General features: G+C 40.4%; 1 protein-coding gene across 4 annotated transcripts in view; it reads left to right on the top strand.

Moving 5' to 3' along the window:
• NGF (nerve growth factor) overlaps window positions 1-25,278 on the top strand; it is a 78,302-nt gene that overhangs the window by 4,055 nt on the left and 48,969 nt on the right. The window lies entirely within an intron of this gene.

The following is a 25,278-nucleotide window of genomic DNA, read 5'->3' as shown; positions in this document are numbered from 1 at the left end:
ACTATGTATAACAAGAGCATTAACCTGCATTCTGTGTAACACGCTAATATATTACCTCATATTAGCATTTCACACCTTACTACAACCAACAATGTGTTCAACAAGGCTCTGTCCTGCTATTCCTTCTTTCTTGTGGTGTTTCGCCCATCCGTCACACTTTGTCAGCCTATTATATATCTATTATCATCAGTTCCAAGACCACCCTGTGCCTGGACCACCCTGCTTCATGCACTGATCTTATCTATTATGAATTTTAAACAAACATATTGAACATGCAGGTTCAAGGTATCATTTTTGCACAAACTTAACATTTTCTGCACATTAGGATTAAGTGACTAACATTACAACTAGGAGCAAAATGTACATTGGATCATAGAAAGGATTCATCAATTAGCTTTACTGTATCTTTAGTTGCTTAGATAATAATGTCAATCTGTACAACATAATCATGCTTCTACAACTTTTTTTTTAAGTATCTTAAAAGTTGGTTTATTGGTGTACTGGTGGAAGAAATAGTAACAGTGTTGGAATTTGAATGCTGTAGTAAAAAATTAGGTCCATGTACTAAGACTTGGAGAGAGATAAAGTGAATGGAGATAAATGGGTATATTTACTAAGATGAGAGTTCTAGTTCAGATAGGATATTGCTATTGGCTACCAATCAGATACTATTATCTTCTAGAACCTCGGTCCTCAAAACCCCCGAACAGTTCACGTTTTCCAGGTCTCCACACAGAATCACAAGTGAAGTAATTGGCCCCACCTGTGGATCTTTTAAAATGTGTCATTGAATAATGAGTGCACCTGTGCACCTGCATGGTGACCTGGAAAACATGAACTGTTGGGGGCCCTGAGGACCGAGGATTGAGAACCACTGTTCTGAATGCTAAATAGATTCTGATTGGAAGTAAGTTTTATTTTATTTATACAACGCACTCAAACGGGACCCAAGGTGCAGTAAATTTCCCCCAAAGAATTAGCCAATCAGTTCCTAATTACCATGTTACATGCTATGGTTTATAAAGTAAGATGTTGATTGGATGGTACTGTATTTCCACTTTATATCTCTCTAAGGGTTAAAACATAGACCCTCTAACTCACTTATCTTTAATTATTATAAAATATGTACTTTATTATAATTTGTTATGATAATAATACTCAACATTATCTACCCACTAACCACACCCAAATTGCATTTTCTCCAAAATGCAGCAATATGATGCAACATACAGTACTAACATTTAAGATAAAGCTTCCACCTGGATTCTGACTTGGTTCTCGTCATGAGGACTTCTTGGTCAAATCATATAAATGGCCATAAATATTTTTATTTATTTATAGAGCCGCAATATATTTTGAGAAACATTGTGCCTTATCGCAACAGAACATTAAATGTTTGCTAGACAGCTTCATGTGACGAATGAATAGAATATATATTTTGGATTATGTCTGCTTCACCATACTGCCCTCTGAGTTTGAAGCTGAATATTGACTAACCCAAGCGTTTAATTTAGTTGTAATTGATTTTATGCTGTACATCGATTTAAACTTGCAAGCAAGGTTAGGGAATATTGCGAGTCTGTATGTGTGTATGCATTTATATATACAGTATACACACGCACAAAATAAAAACAAGAGCACGCATTTTATTCAAATGTAGTGGCAAGGTGACCTCATTCAGATGGGAACCTACAGTAAAATTCACTATATCAACAACACAGTATATTTACAGTACCTCTCTCCAATGCATCTGAATATAGATTATTGATAACATAGGTACTGTACTTAGCCGAAGGAAAGCTACCATGATTAAGAATGAATAAAAAAAAAAAAAAAAAAAATATACACATACACACTCGTGTCATAAACTTTATTACTTTATTATTAATTAATACTAACATTTACATTACAACCTAAATTCAGAGAGATTTCTTCTTTAATTGGAGGCAGAGACATAGTATGTAAAACAGATTGAATATCTTTTTTATTGTACATGTTGCAATGAGGCCAGTCAATGGTACAGTGCTTTTTGGTGGTAACATATAGGGTGGCAGATGCATTAAGCCCGGAGAAGAGATAAAGTGGAGATACATTGGAGATAAAGTGAAAGGAGATAAAGCACCAGCCAATGAACTGTGTTTGAAAATGACAGTTGGGAGTTGATTGGCTGGTACGTTATCTCCTTTCACTTTATCTCCACTTTATCTCCAGTTTATCTCTTCTCCAGACTTAATACATCTGCCCCAATGTGCTCTGTATATTGCAACTGTACACATTTGTGAATGGGTTTATGTGCTTTTTGTGCTCCATCTTTCAGTAGTATAAGGACCAATCTAATTTATAGCCTGATTATACAGGCAGCAATATGGATGAGCAACCTGGCCACAAATTATTGCATGAATAGACTATAAATTATTGGCAGTCCTGAGGGATCTGGAGCAACAGATAATGAACACTAATTGAATCTATTCATTCAGCCCTCGAATCAACATCTTTCCAAAATTACAGTATGACTACCATTTTTATGGACATACCATATGGAGCTTTCCAATCTAGCAGGACACATTGATGCATATTATAACATATTCAGGTAGCCCCAATTGCAGCCTCTTTGCCACCGTGGAAGCTAAATATCCAGGAGAGACAGACAGATCTAGGAGAAAGAAAGCTAACTTAATTTGTAGAACTGCTGCACGTTTTACAGTAACTGTGCCCAGGATTCAAAATACTCTAGAAATAATAGGGGAGATTGGTATTTGTATTTGTGATCTTCCATTTTGGACGGAAATAACAAGATAATGATTTCCTGTAGATTGTAAGGATCATTTAAGTAATATTGGTATCTGCGACCCATTGAGCTTTATTGTCCTTCAAAATGGATTTCTATTCTGGTTAGGTGTAATATTGCAAAGCAACAGATGTGCCCATAATTTTTAAGATCATCATTAAGAGAATGTCCTACAGTTTGGTTTAAGAAGGTATGCACACCATTATTATAATGGTTCATATTTGGCAAATTGACTTCAAACCTTGTGTTATAGGCAGTCATGGAAAGTCATTGCAGAAGTTGCAGAAGGGGAAGATTATTGTGAATGTATGTACTATGAAATATTGAGAAGATAGGTATGTGGCTTATACTATAGCTCACTGACTTTACATACAGACAGTAATCAGTTATTAAGAGTATGTTGATAAGGTCAGTAGGAAAAAAATAGATTTTTATCATGTAGCACATAGGCAAACATTACTGCCTCACAATGCTGGCCCTATGGACACTGTGGACAAGGTTTATTGATGATCACATTCACATTGTGATCATTACAGACATCATTGCATATTTAAATGCAGGATCTTTCATTTGTGTACATCATCTTCTTTGCAATTGGACAGCTCCACCATACACAGCTGTCCCGCTGATGCATCAACTTGACATTCCTGGCCTGAGGGTTGGCATGTATATGTGGCCATTGGCCTGTACATGCTCAAGGAACTTGTAAACGGCAAGGGATGCTTTGCATCCCTCTCCGTAGATTGTTCTGCACAGCTCATATTATTTTTTATTATATCCACCATAGGTGCCGATTCTGTGGGTGCTCAAGGGCCCAAGCACCCATGGAAATTGTTGAGCACCCACGGACCCGAGTCCCGCTGCTGGAACGCCATATTAACTTGCTAATTTGCAGCTGCAGCACCCACATTGCCGGACCCGCCACCTGGAACACAGTATGCTGGGAAGAGTGTATTCTGTCCGCAGAGTACCTGCACTGTGGGGGCATTTATGTACCAGCACTGTGGGGGCATTTATGTACCTGCACTGTGGAGGCATTTATGTACCTGCACTGTGGGGGCATTTATGTACCTGCACTGTGGGGGCATTTATGTACCTGCACTGTGGAGACATTTATGTACCTGCACTGTGGAGGCATTTATGTACCTGCACTGTGGAGACATTTATGTACCTGCACTGTGGAGGCATTTATGGATGTGGAAGTCTGATGCCGTAATATGAATATTGGAGACAACTGTGCTCCGTAATATAAATTGGTATTATTTTGTGGCACACCCCTTCCTCATGAAGCTACTCCTCTATATTTTTGGCTTGAGCACCCACCAGCAAAAACATAAATCGGCACCTATGATATCCACTGCTACTTCAGAGCTCAGATTGGTGTGAAAAGTATCCCATAAGCTTTTATAGCTAATGCCATTTCAGAGCTTGATGTGTGCGGCTACTTTGCAGCCCAATAGAATCTCATGGTGACTGTTTTGGCAATGGATTGCAGAATATGTGTCTGATATCTTCTGCGGAAGTATATAGATGTAGTAAAACCTCAGAAAACTGCAATTTTTCTAAAGGTTTTACCAGCAAAATATTTGGAATACATTCCCCCTCCTTCTGTGGAATATTATTTATTGTATAGAGACCCCATTAATCATGTATACCACTTGCTTCAAGTTGTAAAAGCAAATACTGACATTCCGGACACTTCAATGCTTCTGCCCTGAAAAGCAGCTATCCCCTTGAGCCCTCCCACTAACACTATTGCAGCTACTAATACTTTACATTGCCGCTTGCGCACTGCAATAGGAGGCCCAGGGTGGGCAGAGAGAATAAAAAGGATACCTCCTCTCAACCTGGAACTCCTCAAGGTTGAGAAGAGGTAGCTCTCTGGGAACAAATGCCATTCTTGCAGTCAAACTCCATAAACTTTTTAACAGTATTGGTGTTATATATAATATATAATATAAGTGTAGGTCCCCATAGTAATGTAGTCCCCTGATACACCAAAATAAAGGTGAGGAGTTACACTTATCCAAGGCTCTTTTCTACCTTACTGGCATTGCTTGCAAATGGTCAAAGTCACATGGCAAAGTACCCAGCAACTTGAGATGGCAGTGCCAAAGGGGCCTATTTACTAAGCATTGGAGGGAGATAAAGTACCACTCAGCTCCTGTAACATTTATCTCTTTCCTTGGCTAACCCTTTCACACACAAGTCCTGTGTCTGAGTTGGGATGAAGAACAGAAATTAATCTCCATGGAGTTTGAAAGGGACCTGAGTTGGATGACCCCGGTTACCCATTCACAATGCCAGGTACCCTGGTAGCCTTCAACACTGTGATATTTTTCAAGAACCCATCCAGTTTTTGTCCTGGGCAATAATATGGGTGAAATGCTCTGTGTAAAAAGAGTATTAGTAAATAGACCCCCAAATTTCTGGTAATAGGGTAATGCCATCCCAGAAATGTATTAAGCTTCTTTCAGATTAGTAAATTGCGGTAAGCCTCCATCCCTGCAGTGATTTATTGGAGCAGAGGTAAGCAGCACAAACTGGAGAAATGTCTGATCATCTACAGTATACAGTATACTGTATATGTCTAGTGTCTGATTTTTGTGTCTCCAAAACACTGCCAAACCATCTGTTGGCAGCGAGTGAAACTACATCTAATCTCTCAGACAGAGGTAGGGTGGCCAATCCTGGGATTGGCGGGATCCCGAGATTTGGCCCCTAAAACGCTGGGATTTCAATCTCGGGATTGGAATTTCCAATCCCGGGATTTCGGGATTAGACTGCGCATGCACAGTCTAATGCCGGACAGCATCTGAGCGTGTGCTCAGACGCTGCCTGGCTTCTTCCTTCCACGGCAGTGTGGCTCTGCACAGCGTGATGAGGCCAGAGGTCACGCTGCGAAGGCCAAGCAGCTGCACAGACCCGTCCTGGGCGTGCAGATGCAGACTAACAGCATCGCCCGCCAGCTCCTGGATCCTGCTGTCTCGCGGCTTCATTACATGGCTGCCCACTCACCTGCCCGCCTCCCGGCTTCAGTGATCGGCCACCCACCCTCCCGGCCGCATCGCATATGTAAGTAAATATGCGGGGTGGCTGGAGTGTTTTTTTTTTATGTAAGCCAATCCCAGGATCCCGAATTCCGGGATTGAAAAAATGCCCCAGGATTGGCAACCCTACACAGAGGCAATCACAAAGTAGCAGGCTAGCTTTCAAAGCATTTTCTTCGTGCAGGCTTACTAGTAATTATATAAATTAATTAAAAGTCAATAAACAAATGCTTTAAAATGACTCCAGTACAGTATATTATTATTATTATTAACAATAATAATAAGAAAAATAATAATGTTGTTGTTGTTATTATTATTATTGTTATTATTATTATTATTATTATTATTCAAATTTTGTTTTAAATAATGATAACATATAAAAATAAATTGGAGCAATAGCCTAAATAGAATGCTTAATTGTGTGCTACAGTACCTTGGTTACCGAAACAAAGTGACTTTTCAGAAATTACGAGGAGCTGAGCTTTGTGTAATATGGAAACAGATTTCAACTTGATCATCTCTATACTACAGGACCATGTATAGCCAACTTGATTTTGATGTGTAGGCATAATTCCCATAATGCAAATGGTCATGTGCCATGCACTGGTCAAACTGCAGACAAGGCTTCAGTGTAGTGACATAAACACCAAGTCAAAATGACACGTAAGCTTTTTATCAACTTTGTACACGGATTCCAAAGAGCTTTGGCATTTGTTTTATAACATGCAGCACTTGTCCAGGCAGAATGCAGACCACAACCAGTAGATCTCGAAATAAGCTTCTTTGTTCTTATCAGTGTGAAACTAGTTACAAATTCTGGAGCAGTGACAGCCAACCAAAAGAGCGGGGAAAAAGCAGCTACATTTATTACTGTGATGTACATTTTAATAGTACAGTAATACTTTCATTGTTTGTACAGTCTAAGCGAGGCTCAGAAGGAGCAACGTTGTTGGAAGCATACTGTATAGTCTTATATGGTTAAATCAGGCTGTCCTTTACTATGTAGTCAGAGTCCTACTGTATTTAGAGTTGACATTGCACTAGGCATTGCAATCAAATCTCTTAATTAGAAATTAAGCATTTTATATGGCACGCTATCAAAACCATTAGAGACATTTATGGTCTGATGATCTTTGTAGGGCGTTTTGAATAGTGTGAAGAGCATGGGGCCTGACAGGCATGTATGTGTAGGTTTGCAAGGCATGTGTGGGATCAGTGGTGTAGCAATAGCCTCGCAGACCGTGCAGTGGCGGGGAGGCACTGAGTAAGTGAGGGCGCCGGAGGTCTGCGGGGCTATCGCTGGGCTGCAATGCCGCCGGGAACTGCCTTACCCCCACCGCCCCTGCATGCCACTGTCGTTGCCGGGACCTGCAGATCTACTTGTTTTTGCTGGTCCCAGCACTTCTAGTGGCTTCTGCTCTGTCTCTTAATGAAAAATGACCTTCATAAAATGTCCAACCCATTACAGCCGACACCTTAATAACGGTCTGCTGTTAGGGGCAGCCATTTTGTGAAGGTAATTTATCATTAAGAGCCAGTCCAAGAGAAGTGCAGAGACAAGTAGATCTTCAGGTGGCAAGCGGAGGGGTAAGGCAGGGCTGGAGGGGGGGGGCTGCCTACCAAAATTCTGGGTGGGGGGACTGCCTGTTTGCCGGCCAAAATTCCAGGGGGGGGGAGGGGGGTAGTGGTGCTTATTTTGTAGTTATGCCACTGTGTGGGATTTGGGATCAGGAAGTAGAGGTCTAAGAGCATGTGAAAGTGCAATGGAACCTGCTGCGCTGTATAAGATGAGTGTTCAATAATAATAAATAAATAAATAAAAATGAAGCGATCTGGATCAAGTGGGACGTTGGGGTGGTAGTATATAATGTAGGTTGTACAACAGTAGAGAGGAACATGTGGGAACAGTTTGGGTAGAGGTTTTTTTTTTTGCTCTGTCTTGAAATTACAAGATTATAAACATACCTGTATGACTGGTAAAATCGTCATAATTCATATGATAATATATATGAGGGTAATCCAGAAAGTAAAGACTGCGTAATTCCACTGTGCAGGTCATTCATCCACCCACTAGCCTGTTTTCTAAGTGCTGTGTGAATGGGGTGCTCTTATGGATGTTTTTTGCGACATTAAAATGAACCCCAGTATACATAGTATGTCAATATGCTGTGAAATGTTAAATAATGAACAAAGGCAGAGCCGAATTTCCCATTAGGCACGTGAGGCACATGCCTAGGGGCGGCACATGTTTGGGGGCAGCACTTGGATGCCTGTGATGGTTTTGTCAGCCCAAAATGTACCAATAACTGCAATTTATCCACTATACTGTACTATATTCCATCTTAAATTGAGTGTAAATGGATAGGACATGCAGATACTGCCCCTGTAAACTGTCCTACTTAGTAAATATGTATTCATAATAAAAGAACATGTCACAGTTAGTGGCTTAAATCCATTATATTAGCTATTATCAAATGAGGGCTTATAAATAATCAATAAAAATAATATACTTAGACAGGGGGTGGGGGACGGCGTTATTGTTGTGCCTAGGGGCGCCATCATCCCTAAATCCGCCCCTGAACAAAGGTGCATGTTAACCCTTTCTGGTCCAACGTCTAATCAAGCTCAACAGTGGTGAGCCACTTTAAAATAAGAATATTAACATTGTTCAACATTCAATGTAGACAATTTTTGAATAAGAAAAAATTACAGTTAATTTATATATTTAGACCAAAATGTTTGAATTGCAAAAAAAAAAATTGGACTGCAAAGGGTTAAGATCAACTGGGTTACTCGTCATTTGTCATAGTTCTACCTGGGAGGATTTCAATCATGTAGTCTGGAGCCTGGATTTTGGGCCAAGCGATTCTCACCTTTTTCAAAGACTTTCTGGGAGGAAACTTTTGAAGTGATGATGAGTTGAAGCTTACACTCAGTAACTGGTACAATGGACTGGAAGGAGACCAGTACAACAAGGGAAATGATATGTGCTTGAATGAAGGAGGAGGTTTTGTGGAGAAATGGACAAAGGTACTGTGTTTAAAAACAAAACAATTGACATCGTCGATATTCACATAGTTGGCTATTGATGTAAGTACTGCTGATGCATCTGAGTCACTGATCCTGGCCCTTATTCTGATTGAGTCAGACGGCTGCGTGTTCGGTCGGACGGCCGATGTATTGTGTGTGCGCATGTGCAAAGGCATTTCGAACAATACGAACAGGGGGTGGAGAGGGGCGTGAAGGACTGTTTGGGCGCATTAACATATATGTACGCCCTGCGTTTCATGGGCATTCCCATGAAAATGCTGGGTGTATGTATGGTAATCCGGCCGGGACGCACGTGTGGGGGGCGGACATATGACATAGCCGGATGCCAGCTGCCCACCCATATCCCTGCGTCTGCACGGAGAAATGTCAGAGTGGTCTGGAGCACTCGGAGCTGTCTGACTGCTCGGCCCATCATTCGATGGTCGGCGACCATCGGAGGATGGGGGAGGTTCCCACAGATGGGGGAGTTGTTCACATGTAACAGTTGTTCACATGTAACATCCACCCGTCCGTTCGCTTGGCGTCTTAGCGCATTCGGACGGTGTGAGCAATTCATACGGTGGGTGTGGCTAAGAACACTCGACGGCCATCCGAAAATCTGCATCCATCCGGGTCAACTAGAATAAGGGCCCATGTGCCACAAAGGTTACAACATGGAGATGTAGAACGAATTGGACACAAGTGGTATGAATTTTAATGGGCGTTCCTGGGAAGTAAGAGAAAGGTGGCATGTTACTGTCAGTGCCTGCTTCTAAAGACACTGAATCACTGACATGATACTGATAGGACACCATTGTTTGATGCAGAAACAGCAGCTGCCATAGAGCTGGTGCACCTGGACACATTGCTCTGCTGCAGTAAGAAGAGACATGTCTGCATCCAGCAAAGAATCAGGCTTAACGTTTCTCCAGCACAAACTGATTGCTGCACTGAATAACTAAATTATGGCATTCAACGTCACCTCATATTGTATCTTTTATATTTGGAATTGATTGAATAAAATTGAAGCATGTTAGGATTCAGAGACAAACTGATGCTTGAACTAATTATCCAAACTTTATCAACCATCATTCAGATCGTCAAGTGAGAACATGGATATAAACTCCTATCAATCCCAGTAAGACCAGACATGTCAACCAGTACCAACATTAATGTATAGTGGTGATTAAAGGCTTTGCAAAAGTGATGCTACCATGCATTCACCTCAAGGCAGTGTGAGTGATTTCATGCGTCATCATTTCACGCTTTTGTTTTTGCAATAAGCTTTAATTGCCTTATTGTGGTAACTGCAAATTGATTATCAACACAGCAAAACAAACAAAAAATGTATTGCACTATAGCTTAACAATCAACTGTCATGGCTTCTGTTGCAGTGCCCTTGCAGTGACGAAGGCGATATGGGCTACCTTTGGCTCTTGTAGTGCTTGTCATTTTGCGTATTTAAAGCTACAGGTTATCCCGGCCTCTACAAAGCTGTATTGGGAGTTAGAAGGTATTGAATATGCCTATCGTATCTTACACCAATAGGATATAGGATACATTTAGTAGCAATAGGTTTGGATTCTTTATGGCATGGCATGGCTCTATCACACTGCTTTCAGATCACTATGCAGGGTCAATCCCTGGTATGACCCAGCTACAACCCAGGTCAGGCACATTCATACTAATCCTATTATACAGCTGGCTGGGTTGGAATAAATTGCTGGGTTGGTAAACCCGGGTTATTAGGTGTGGTGCTTTTACATTGCTCCTCAACCCGTGTCAACCCGGCAGCAACCCAGCAATTACATGAGTTATTTTTGTTATCTGAACAGGGTATGTGAGTGCTTTGTGTATGTTTTGGGTGCAGTTTAGTGTTTTTTATTACTGTTTCCAGGGCTGGGAGGTCTCTTGCTTTGTTGAGCATCCTGCTCATCTTCCCCTTTTTGGTTTTCTTAGTTGTCTACATTCTTGTGTGGGAAAGTATTGTAGCAGCGTCAGTCTTGTGTTATGCTATGGGGTACTCACCTCGCCTATACATACAGTAGGCTGATTGTACCTTACTGGGCTCAGCAGCACCACCTACTGTATACCAATGGGTTTCTTATGTGTTATTGGGAGGGGTGTTGGATACCTTTCAGTGATTAGTGATGGTCTTGCAGTTGGCCCCCATCCAGGAATTGAGTTTAATGATGGGCTGGCAGTTGTGGTGATTGACCATTTCATTTAATTATTTTTCTAGCATTTGCACTTTGATGTCTGTTTATTCTTAGAATTATTAGTAGATAATTGTAGAAGCCTAGAACAAATTAATTGTAGGTGAAAGATGACAAAACAATGCCAGACATACTGTAACTATTGAAATAGCTAGTATTGCTGAAAGATGTGATGGATTATTGGGTACTATTAAACTGTAAACAAAAAAGAATGGAGATGTCATATTTAGTTTTTTATTCCATGTCTATTATTATTAAGAAATTAAAATGAAGAACTATCTTTGATGAGCTTTTTGGTGTTTGGCAAACAGGAGAGACAATGTTGAACAGAAGACCAGTTTTATAGGCCATTCATACAAACCCATACTTCATACTTCCTAAAATGTATATGGACAAAAATGGGACAAAATAAGCTCCAGCTTCAACCTCTGCCCTATGAACTGCCACAAACAAAATCCATTCTCCATCTACTTCATTGTAAATCTCTGTCAATAGTGTGACCTGCACATCTGGACTGGCCCAACAAAGCCAGGACAGCTTGCAAACCCTTATTATACGCACAAGTTAATTCATTTTATTTTATGACTGTCATTTAACATATCTACTGCATTTTGTTTTGGATAGTGACATAACCAGCATATTTCAAATGTTTATTATGTTTAGGTAATGATGGAAAATACATGGTTGGCTTTAATGTTTGGGGCGATTTATAATTGGATGCAATCTGCTTTCTGTAAATAGAAATGGCCTAATATCCCGATTTATGACCAATGGTCATTACCGCAGTATCCAAATAGAGACAAGACAAAAATTTCATGATAGCACCTCGGATCCCAAAAAAACGATGGATCCTAAGGTTATCAAGGCTCCAAGGGTTGCCTTTTAGTGGATTATACTTTGGTTGACTGAGGCACCCGAAATGTACTCCCTGATAAGTGCTGGCATTGGGTGGAGGATTTTGCCACTGTGGGTGTAATTGGATAGCCCCAGGTGAAGCTATAGTATTAGCAGTGGTAAATTACCACTGTTAATAGGATACCCCCTATCTGTACAATTAACTACAAATTGTATTTACAGGTATTTGCTATTTTGAGGGCTAGTTTTAGATTATTGGTTAAGTGAAGTTAATGCATTGTATAGAGTTAAAACCTATATTAAAGAGGCAATTGAGCGGTGATGCGTGATCCTGCTTTATCGCTGGCTGTCAGGCTGTTTTACCAGCCGAGTGAACTACTTTTCACAGTCTTACAATCATAACGACAAATAGAATATATACAGTCATGAACATTTTTTTGCTTTTGATTATTTTTCTTTTTTTTTTATCTTTGAGATTTTTTTTATGAATAAATTTCATTGACACTACTACAATTTGTATATGAAATCTGTTTCGTTTCCCCCTCGTCCCTGAAAGAGATGTCTTCTTCATTTGTTACTTAAGGTTTTATAAAATGTTTTTGCTGTCTTTGCTGAGTTGATAGATAAGTAAAATAGGTAAAAAAAGGTAGGGCTCGAAATTATACTGTACGTACTGACTAATGTCTAGTAACAAAAATAATATTTGCTGCAATTAGTTTGCTGTTACCACAGTCTCATTGACCGGCAATAAAAATGTTGGGTCTTGCAAAGGCAACAGTGACCTCTTCTGGTGCAAGACAAAGTGGAAAATACCAACCAATATATCGTAATAATAACCAATTTTGTAGGCTATAAAGACATTTTCACAAATGTAAACCAATTGTTACATTTTATATATGCAGTGTTTTTGCAATCTTCGCACTTTCATATTAAACCATCGATTCATCTGATCGCAGATGAGTGAAATCGCTGCATCCTATCACTGTATACAAGTACTATTTTTCTGGAAAAATAGGTTCAGGAACTCCAGGTCTTCGGGTGGATCAATTAAATAAAAAATAATATATATAATAGAGAGAGGGAGGGAGAGATAGATCTATATATTGTATTTAGAAACAAATGCACTCACATGTGACTTTAAAATAAAACTTATCTTATAAAAAGTACATTTTCAGTTCCTGATGATGTCATATTTAATTAGAGGTTCAGGAACTGAGTTCCTGCTGGTTCCTGCTGAAAAATAGCACTGCTGTATACCAATTTTCAGTGCTGAACAGACCAGTAGGAAGTTCCATAGACGCACCAATCTTCTATTGTTTTGCCATTCTGAACTGTATTTGTAAGTGAAAATGTCTATGAACAGAGCAGGTGATTTTTTTTTTCTGCTGTGTGGTCATAGGACTGAAAATACTATTGAAACATGCCAAAATATGAATAAAGTTGGAAGTGCTGGGATATTTTTCTTCGCTCTACTGGGTTTATTTACTAAAATGGGAGTTCTATTGAAGATGGGATGTTGCTGTGGGCAACCAATCAGAATCAACTTCTTATTTATTTAGCACCTTCTAGACGATAATAGATAGAATCTGATTGGTTGCCCATAGCAACATCCCATCTTCAATAGAGCTGCCATCCTTGTAAATAAACCCCTACGATTGATATCAGGGAAACCCATTATTTATGAAGAGTAGAGACAGTCAGGTTATGAGCTGGATCACTATTTCCAAAAATGTAGATCTTTAATGTACAGGAACTAGCGACATCACTGCTATAGTGTGTAGGTTTTAAAGCTTATACCACCAGTAGATGTTTCCACCATTACCATGACAGTTCAATACATTTTATACTAACTTTGTCAATTTAACAGTGTACAAACCAGTACAATGGTTCTTAAGTTATTATGGAAAGAAATGATGTCATCATCCCTGATGGACCCTTAAAGATTGATTCTGTGGAAACATGAAGCTCAATGCTAGGACTGCCACTTCAGCTCTTGCCCAATGCTGCTTCTTTCTAAACACACAAACCTGGAATGTTGAAGAGCAAAACAACCCCAACACATCACCCATTCCTGCTGAAGATCAGGGGCATGGAGCATAATGTCATCTAGAAATGCCATTTTAGCCTTACATTTGCATAGGACAGGCTGAGGTATTCTACTGCATGGGCATTTAAATGCAATTTGAATTATCTTTATCAGGAACTGTTACCAGTATTGTAGGATCTCTCCCTGAGAGATTTCAGGACTTATATCGGATCTGACATTATACAGGATGGTCACTGATTTATACAGTCACTCCAGGACGTTGCTTGTTTTACCGTCTGAATGTCGAATAAGACAACATGGGTCTGGTCATGAGCGGTACCCAGTCACATCAGGTTCTGCTTCGTTAGACAGTTGCTCTTCTGTGGCTCTATACAAGTACTGGTACTTCCAAAGAGGCAAGAGACCACCGAACCTGGAAATCTCTATTATAAACTAGCAACTTAGCTGAAGTCACATCATAGTAGCTTAAATTCTGACAGTTATCTATTATACTGTATATATAAGTCTAACTACTCCTCCCAACTATGAGGTAAAGTACCATGACTAACCACTAGAGGCCACTCAACGGACAAAATTACTATTTTGTGTGCTAAAATATGCCAGAACAGAAAGTGAAAGCAATTTTTTAGGGACACTTATCTGTTTCAAATTTGCTGGATATGGAGAGAGGGAGCTGTGAAGACAAAGATTTCAGGTAGAAGCAGATAGGGACCGGTAGTGGGGCGGAGAGTTTGTGGACTTAAAACTGTCACAGCACAAAGTTAAAGTACACTGCAGAAGCTGTCATTTTAACAGGTTGTTAACTTGTATGATATGACTGTTGTATTCTATTTTTTTTTTCATAACAAACACTGTACTTGATTTGAATCTGAGTCTTGTACAGTACAAGAAGCTCAGAAGCCTACCAATTACCGCAACAAAATGTAGGAAAATAGACAATTATAAATATTACATTTGCTTGCCTACATCTCATTAAAACAAAATTCCAAAATACTGTACTTCTGTCAGAGAGATCAGGTAAGGCCTTAAGGTGCCCACTCACGGTAAGATTTTTTAAAGGATATGGTCATCTCTGACTGATTGGAACAACCAATCATTTAAAAACTTACCGTGTGTGGGCTTGATGACTATCCGATGCGGGTGCCCACGGGTTGTTCACTGAGCCTGCTGATACATTCAACAAGCAGAAACATGAAAGACCCGTCATGCAGTTTCATGGCCACATCGCTCCATGTGTAGGCCATGTCCCTGCACCAGCATCACCCCCCCCCCCCCCCTGCACCGTACCTACGCCCGCCGCCACACTTCTGCATCACACCACCACTAGCAAACAGACAGAGGGCCAGATGCACTAAGCTTCAAAAGTGATAAAACGAATCAGCCTGCCTGAAATATTTCAAACACAGTCGGTGACATGGCAGGTAGGAGCTGATTGGCTGGTTGTTTATCACTCTACATGTTATCACTTTTGAAGCTTAGTACATCTGGCTCAGAGGTCGGTGTTAACTAGGAAACTTCAAATTAATTGGGTGCTGCTAATTGGCTGAGAGAGTTCTCTCAGCCAATCAGCAGCCACCCTATTAATTTGAAATCTCCTGCCTGCCACCTGCCTCACTCTCTCTGACAGTGGCAGGGGTGTGGAGGTGCGGCGACATGCATGGCTACAGACCCGGAACACCCCTGATCGTGGCCATACTGAACAATTGAGTAAACCCTCTGATTGGATCCGATAATTATAAGTGTGTGGGTACCTTTATCAGTATATTTTCAGTACAAAAGCATTTTTACATAAAAACAGCTAAAAGCCATATAAGCTGTAAAATCCCCCCCAGGGGCCATCAGTGTAATGACAAGCACATTTTACAACTATTCAGAGATTTTTAATTCAACCTCTGTATTGCCACGTCATACTGTACGTCATAACTTTTATTCTGTAGCTTGTGGAGGCCTGTTTAATATTTTGGCCCACAAAGAAAGCTTTTAAGTCACCACTTCTTGATTGATGCATAGCACTCCCCCAATACTGACTGGTAGTGGAAAGCTAAGAGAAGCATATTCTAGGGCTTTTAGTGACAAGTTCAATAAAAACATATATATATATATATATATATATATCGAAAGTGTGTGTGTGGGGGGGGGGTTGTGGTCCTTTTCCTGCGCTGGTGTGTGAGCTGCACTTCTACCGTACCTAGCTGTTAATATAGGTACCAGATGGGAAAGATGGAAAGAAGAGAAGATATTATTTTTTCTTGTGTATTACAGTGCAGTTCTTTCTGTATTTTTAAAAAGGCAATAATTTCCAAGGCAAAACCAGCCATTCTGTCACTGCCCAGGAACTCCCATGGTTGTGTGCCGCCGCCAGTACTGCAAGAAACTTGATATGGTTTGGGTATGCATTCACCTTTTGGTGCATACAAGACATTTTCTGCGAGTCCAGTATCAAATAATCACTAAACTGCACAAATTGCGTCCACCTATAAATCAGGACCAATATCCACAGACTATCGCAGTAGATTGGAAAAGTCCAGAAAATTGTGTTGGGTTACTTTAATTGGAATGCATAGCAGGTGCCATCAGAAACAAGAGCAACTCCCGAGAACACACCCTGGTTTCCATGGTGGAGATCAAATTCAGTAATAAGTTAAGGTTCTTTTATTCAAACATCTCTATTCAGCTTGAGGTCCTCTTGGTGTAGTATATAGCCAAATACGTGGATTATGTGATTTATTAATCTCTTACATTTACTGTATGTTGAATAATACAGGACAATGTCGTACTGTATATGCAATCATTTACATAGATATGTTTACATAGCGCATAAATGCTTTGCATAAATATTTGTATAGATTTTGTTTACATGTCATGCTATTGATGCCATAATGTAAATATGAACAGTAATGCTGTTCCCTAATTTCAATGATATTTCATTTTAGTTTACATTATTGATGGTATGTAATGTAAATGCTGATTTGGATGAGATTTGCCAAAATGCTTTGCTTAAAACAGAAATACAAGTGAGTATGTAGAGTCTATACACTGGTGGTCAATAGTAAGTTCCATCTGGAGAGTAAGAATAGATACAATGTATAGTTGCTATGCATTTCATGTAACTCCATCTGCTACCTGTTCATTAACCCTTTTGAGTGCCAAGCAAATTTGTCAAAATTTGTGTGAAATTTGCCAAGCAAACATTTTTATTCATCATAATGACTAGTAATGTTTACCTTATATAGAAAATATAGGATTATTTTACAAAACATTTTTATTTGAATTTATATAACAAATGTGCGTAACGCTGGCATTTTTTGCAGATATTTTGCATATCTCTCACAGAGATGTTGGCACTCAAAGGGTTAAGACAATAAAATGAGAATAGTAACATCAAGTGAATCTGTGAATATTCATCTGGTATAATGACAAATATCTGCTACCCTGTTTGCTGATGTCACGTCTCAGGCTTACTCAGCTCCCTTCCTAATACAGATTGCTGACTCATTTGAGTCAAGACGCTCTCACAAATGTAGTTCTGTAATTCATTGGTTCGTGAACAGCAATTTTGGTTTAATTGGCCAGACTTTGCATGTTTTCCTAGTCATGGAAATAAAATGATTTAACGGGCGAGTCTGCACGTACTTTTGTCTTCCTAGACTTTTATTCATCGGATTTAGAAATTTTCAAGTGTAACATCATATACTGTGCAAGTTATGAAAGCACCTTTACAATGTGTCACTACTTTTTAAATGTTATGTGTTCTTATTGTATTCATTCACCTTGTACGCAGTCAGTCTGCATTTGAAGTTTTGTAGCTTTTCCCTTTACCTTAAAAAAAGATTTGGCTGGATGATTGATAAAGGGAAATCATTTGTCAACTATTGTAGTGTCCTGTAATTATGCACTAGAGTTGCTCTGATGCTTAATAACCTGATTCATCCTTTAAACATCACATTAATCTTGTATCTATTTCATTTGATGACTCTGTTGGCGTTTAAAATGATTAACGAAGTTCAATTAGTGTCTGGGAAACATTTCCCAGCAACTTGAGGCTAAATGTAGCAGCCATATTGGCCAGAAATCTCTTCTCAATGTAGACAACTGTTTCTAGCAGCAAGACCGAAGAATATGTTCACTTCCCTGTAGAGGGCAAGTCTACTCTTGACATACGTACAGTATGCCTTAATGAAACAGGATCTAAGATTTCCAACCCTGCCATTGCAAACAAAGCAGTACATAATAAATTCATAGCCCACCCTCTTGCGCTAGACTTAAAGTACTTACGTATTTATTTATTCCGTAAAACCCACCCAATACTGAATCTGACATTCTAATGTATGGAAACAGTGGCCAATCAAAGCATCTCACACAGATGTATACTGGAGTCCCTCCTTGTGTGTCTCCTTTTATCCCTGTGTCTTCATGTGTCTTGTTCACATATTATTATCGTTTGCAGTATCATGGCTCTTTCATGCATTTATACAGAGCACAGCTGCGAGGCTGTGCTCGGCACTGTGCCAGAATCATTGTGCTAACAGGGTTGGAAAAATGTGTGTAATAATAACAACAAAAATATTTATTTATTTACTATAAATTGCTAGCGGATATTCACCATCTATATGTTAAATACTAATACCAACCCGAACTGTGGTCTCATAGACTAACCACATTGACTAACCACAAATTAGTAATTCTGATAGATGCTGTTGATGCTAGGACACAAAGGTATTACATTGTTTTAGACATTGTATTAACATACCGGATGGTGTTTATTGCGGAAAGTACACTGTTGTTTAATTTGATTAAAATTGTCAACTATTCTAATAGCGCTGCTTTTATTATGTTTTTTTGGGATCATGCTTAAGGGATAAGTATCAGTTGGAGAGCAGCAGCACACTGGAATGGGATTTGAGCCTGCGCTTAGTCTAAAAACCTATTTATTTATATATAATACCTATGCATTTTTAACAGGCTGCAAAAGTCTAAGGGCGGTATTCAATGAGCCTGATTCGCCAGGTTTTTATGGCGAATTTGTGCTGTTTGGCGAATTTCTGTCAAAAACGGTGAATCACCCTATTCAATGACCACATGGCGAATACATTTGAAGGTTTTTTTCGCCATGATTCACCGAGTAGCAATCGCTATCTTTTTTTAAGTGGAATGTGAACTTTTAAAATAAAGTGTTTTGTTTTTTACATTTGGTGTAAAAAAATCAGGAATTTTATTCTGAGGAGGGGCATGCTATTTTTATTCATGTGCTGTAAGCACATGAATATATATTTAATTTTAAAAATAATATTTTTTTTTTTTTTTTTTTTTTACACAGCAGCCAGCAGGTGGCGCCAGAGCGGAGCCGCTCATTACATATTCATATATTCACTGCACGATCATTACGATCCTGTGTAGTGAATATACGCTCGCCTGCTGGCACCCCCGGGGGGGCAGCCTGTGCTGCCTGGCACCCGGGGAGCACACCTAACCCCCCACAAAGGTCTGGGCTAGGCAGAGAGACTACCATCTCTCTGCCTGGCACCGTCCTGAGGCTCCCTGCGGCAATCGCCGCAGGAGCTCATATTCGCCAGTCAGGGGCTCGCTGCCCCTGACTCGTTGAATACCGGAGCCCGCCGGCTCCGGAACGTGGCGAATGTGCAGCGAATCCAAAAAAGGATTCGCTGCACCTCGCAGGTATTCACATTGAATACCGCCCTAAGTAAAGCAGCTCATGCCCGGTGCTTTTTTCGGGTACGCTGCGTACATCGCACAGCACAAAAAGTATGTGCTGCACATTTAGTACAAAAAGCACAAATATCATGCTTTTTGTACTAGATGTGATGCAGTCTAGTACAATAGTATTTATATAAATGTAACATCATACAAGGTATTTAGAATACATGTACTGAAGTGAATAGTTTCTACAATGAGACTAGGATCCACCTAAAAACAATTAGTAAGGAAAATCTTTCATTCAAAGATGCTGATTATAAGGACATTATGAGACTTCAGGTTTCATTGACAGATTTTGAAGAGGATATTCATCGAAAATAAGCCTTAAATTGATTTTCAGATGCACCCAATATACTTTAAGTGTGATTTAAAATGATGTCTGTCCTGGCAGGCTCAGACCTGTACTTCATGTTCATCATTACCTTAGAAACTCTATCGAGCAACCTATAATATTGTTCTACCTGAATACTCCATCAAAGCATTCCTGGAACTTGGATGAACTTCAAAATATTCTATGCTCTTCCATATAGGGAGACGCTAATGGAGGTTATTTTGTTTGTGATTAATCGTATAAAATATTCTTGGTGATTAAATGGAGCAGAGCTGGTAGAACATATTGTTTAAGCTGTGCTTGTCTATCCGGTCATATTGTGAGTAATTGCTCCCTAGACACATTATCTCGCCCCACAAATGCCTGCACTACGCTGTAAAAAAAAAGTGCATTTGCCTGTTTTAGCACATCGTTAGCACATCGCAACTCTGGATGCGCACTAAGATAGCATAGACGTGAATTTACAGCGGCCAGTGTTCAGTTAAGCAGCCGCTTGCTAGAGTGAAATCCCGCCTTGCAAATGAATGTGCTTGCAGTACAAATGGATGTGGACGGCTGCAGATCTATTTGTAGCCAAGCAAGTATATATTCAAAATCCATCGTAATAGGCTCACCATTGACTGTTTTTTACACTGGGTACAACTACTCGTAGGCTCAAAGTAGCCAGAGACTTACTCAGCGGTGTGATGAAAACAGGCATATCCGGCCTGGGGCTGACATCACACACCCTCCCCTAAAACGCTTAGGCATGCCTACTGATTTCCTAGACACACCTAGGGTTTTTTATGGTACACCAAACATTTTTCTTAGCACTCCCACTAAATGGCTGGTTATCACCCCAGACACCTACTACTTTGCGAATGGCCAGCGAATAGAAAAAAGGGTACTTGTTTCCTAGCACGGCGCCCATCGCATCGTATACCATAACACTAATTAAGGTATACGATGGTATGCGATGCGATGCGACGCGATGTTGTACAATAAATATTGCATCGCATGCCATACAATATGAGCCCGAAGCGTGGCGAGCGGCAGCGCAATACATGTAAAGTAATCCGTGTCCCCTCGCGGGGCTCGCTACACTTGGCACGCTTTGGGCTCAGTGGCTCGCTGTGCTCACCACACTATCTAAAATCAACTCCACGTCGACGGGGATAGTGGAGTTATGAAAAGGTCGTAGGACGCGTACCGCCACCCCTTGCGGGCTCGCTGCGTTCTCCACACTTCGGGTTGGCGTTGATCGTGGGGGTGGCGTTGACTATGGGGGGCCCATCAGGGTGCTCGTACAATAAAAAATCGTATACGATCGCATCTCATCACATAGCATGCATCGCATGCCGCTATATTGCATGCGATGCGATTGTATAAGATGAAATACAATCAAAATCGGTGGCGCCGTGCTAGGAAACAAGTACCGAAAAAAGTAACAAGACTTCATCACTGGAAGGCATTTCATTTGTGTACTACGGGCCGTATGCATGCGCAGTTCATATCGATTATCGGCTATTGTGCAAATTTGCAGCTGTGCGATCTGGTCTGAATTAGCCCCTAAGGAACAATACTTTGCTTTTTTTTGTAAACTCTTAGCTTACTCGCAGCACAGTGATATCCATTGTTATGCCTGCAGAAAACGTGATGTGCTTGGAAATCTTCAAATGTTGATATTACAATTGATGATTTATTAAACAAACCATTTCACATCTCATTTTATGATTGCAGTTTTCTTTAAAATGTATAGCAGCGGAACATTTTATTTTTTTATTACTAATTTCCCGTTCCAATGTTCTCTGTGGAATTTACACTTCTGTTCATATGCAGATGACACAAAAGTATCTCGCCGGATAATGGCCCATTAACAAATTGTACATTATGTCCGGTTTTATATTTTATGACCGATGTGCGTGACTTAGCCTTATGAATATTGAAATATTTTAGCCTAGACCTGATGCCAAGTATTCTAGGAAAGATGAGAATCCTATTCAATGAATAGATGGCATTGTAGTTTCTGAACTTTGATAATCAAATGCTATAGTCTGCTCAAAGCCAAGCAATAGGATTTAGTTAATAGGTCTTGGATGTGACCCCTAAAAGTTCCTTCTGTTGAATGTCTGGTGCATTACAATGAGGTCAAAAAAGGGAAAGTATATAGAAATTCTTTCTTTCTTCCTAATTCCAATGGGTAATTACCAGATTTGGATGTTGCTTTGAGATAAATCTTTTCAAGTTTTTAATCCACAGAATATTAGATTTTACGAAAGCCATCTTTCTTTATAGGAAATACTGAACAGATGAGGCTTTAGAGAGGACCTTTCACCGGGAGGATCTGATCCTATGTAGAGAACCGCAGATTGATGAAATAACTATTAATAGTCATCGTAGATAACAAATGCATCAACATTAGACAATTTGTATGACTTCAGTTGCATGAACATGAATAGGTCACGCTAATTACACACACTGTTACATAAAGTTCTCAACAGCGAGTAGAGACACATATTAATTGGCATAAACTAACTGCCAAAGCCGGCCAACACTGACATAATGGATCATACATTCTGTGCCTATTTTTGCTTTAGGGGTACAGAACAGTGATTCACATCTGTTCTATATTGCCAGGGGTAACATTATGCTTTGATAGTAAATGAAGAAAACCGTACATTTTGGAGAGCAGTTGATTTTGATGTATGGAGGAAGTGGAAATGTGCTTCAAGCCATAAACCAGATCAACGTTCAACGGACTATTCAACTACTTGGTTGGTTGGAATGAATATCTGGAAATTAATAGGGGCACATGACAGTGTGCAATTTGCTCTCAGTGCCCAATTTGTCTAAATGAACGTTTTTTGTTTTCTGGTGTTTGGGAGCAAATTGCTGGTTGTCATTTTCTCCTATATATTACCAAATTTTAATTTCAATCAACCAACCAACCAACCAACAAACAAACCAACCTTACAATTAGTTAGATGGTTGTATAACCAGCTTAACATTGAACTAAGGGGTGGTGGCATAGAATTTCACTGCTATGATTAATTTACATAAAGATCTTGGTGAAAGTTCCCCTTTAACTGCTGTAGACTGTATATGGAGCTACATAGCAGTTATACGAGGCAAAGCAAAATGAATCGGTGTTTCCTTGCAAATAATATGTAAAAAAAGGCAATGCAGATGTTACTTTTATGCATAATCTTTTGAAAAAAATGTTTCATCTTCCAAATCTGTCTATATTAAGAGAGTTTAGATAGGGCAGAATACAATAACCAGAGGCTAGATCAGCAGAGTAGGAAATTAAATGTTCTTTTCCTGTTTATACACGCAAGAGGCAGTTTTCCTTTCAGCAAAGTGGTGATAATAATAATGTCATAGCGGAGTTATAATGTTTCCTTCCCAGTTCTAGAAATTGAATATTTAGCTGCAGATTATTGTTTTATTGCTCAGTGCAAATGTATGTGTATCCATCTATTTCTTCTATCCATCACTTTCCCCAATTACTTTAATCAGCTTTATTAATGAAAACATGTAAAGTAAACACTTACTATAGGTGTAATGGAATCTTCTGAATTTGCAAAACATGTACTGTATGTAAATACACTTTGATATGTTAATGAAAATAGTCAAATAGCTGTGTTTTTCCTATTAAAGTTTCCTAGCTTAAGCTAAGTGGCTCCCTACTGTGATCATACAATGGCCCTTATTCAGATCTGATCCCAGTACAAATTTGTTCTCAAAATGGGCCAAACCATGTGCACTGCAGGTGGGACAGATGTAACTTGTGCAGAGAGAGTTACATTTGGGTGGGGTGTGTTGAAACTGAAATCTAAATTGCAGTGTAAAAATAATGCAGCCAATATTTACCCTGCACAGAAACAAAATAACTCTCAAAAATCTAACGCTCTCTATACATGTTACACCTGCCCCACATGCAGTGCACATGGTTTTGCCCATTTTGAGAACAAATTTGTGCTGCGATCAGATCTGAATAAGGGCCAATGTGTAGTAGTATGCAAGCTGGGCAACATTAGGAGATGGAGATTGCTGGCAGATATGGAACTTTTCTCTCCTGAACAGGATCTGGCCATTCTCTGATTCAGATGGATCACAATTACAGTCACATAATGATAATATTATGTCATTATGGGACTTATTCAGAAAGGCTCGCATAAAATAAGCTTCTGGCAGCAGCTTATCATATGCGATCCTCAGCAATGCAAATGCAGGAATAGGTGTATACCACCCCCTGGGGCAGATGTATTAAGCCTCAGCAAGAGATAAATGCAATGGTGATAAGGAGAGATAAATGTCCAGCCAATCAGCTCCTTACTGAATTTTTTTAAACACAGGCTGTAACATGGCAGTTAGCAGGTGATTGGCTGGGCATTTATCTCTCTTTACCACCCTTCCATTTATCTCTTGATAAGGCTTAATATACATCTGCCCCAAGTCTTCATTTGAAATCGCAGTTTAAGAGGAACATTACAAACATCAGTCACAATGCTCCTGTGTAACTTCAGCCTACTAACTGTACTCAGGGTGCCTGTTGCAGGGTGTTTTTCGAGGCCAAGTAAACTGTTCCTGTCCTTTGCCTGGCTACTAATAGAATATGGGGCTGGTATGCCCCCCTTTCCGGAGATGCCGTCCGCCCCTTTCCGTCCCCGCGAATGCCTCTGCCTGTCATTCCTATACATTCGCAGTTTCCCGACCATTAGGAAACTGCGCTGCAGATCACTTCTGATCCGTAGTGAATAAGGCACTGTCCCAGTGCCGGTGCAAGGCGCCGGAGCGCCCCTGGCGGGGGGGGCGCCCCGGCGCTCACCCGCTCCAAGGGTATAATTACTCACCCCCCTTCAGGAGGAGCTCGGGTCTAGCTCAGCGGGCGGGAGAGCTGGAGGTCTTGCTTAGCGGGCAGGAGGGAGGCCTCGCAGTTCAGTCCCGGCGCAGTGTGACTGACATCTTCCTCCACCCGCACCGAGTACAGCGGCTCAGCCGGGCAGCGCTGAGCACTTGGCTCACCCTCAGACGCTGCCCGGCTGTGTGGCTGTACACGGTGCGGGTGGAGGAAAATGTCAGTTAACATGCATCGGGATCCGGGACTGAACTGCACACAGCGCAGCGAGCCCTCCCTCCTGCCCGCTAAGCCAGACCTCCAGCTCTCCCTCCTGCCCTGCTCCCAACTACCGCCCCCCAGTGGCCGGCGCCCTAGGCAAATGCCTAACACTTCCTAGTGGTGGCGCCGGCCCTGCACTGTCCAC

Source organism: Crinia signifera, chromosome 2 (genome assembly GCF_055691185.1).
Source record: "Crinia signifera chromosome 2, ASM5569118v1, whole genome shotgun sequence".
NCBI lineage: Eukaryota > Metazoa > Chordata > Amphibia > Anura > Myobatrachidae > Crinia > Crinia signifera.
Note: the sequence above shows the minus strand (reverse complement) of the source record. Positions and strands in the feature narration are given on the sequence as shown.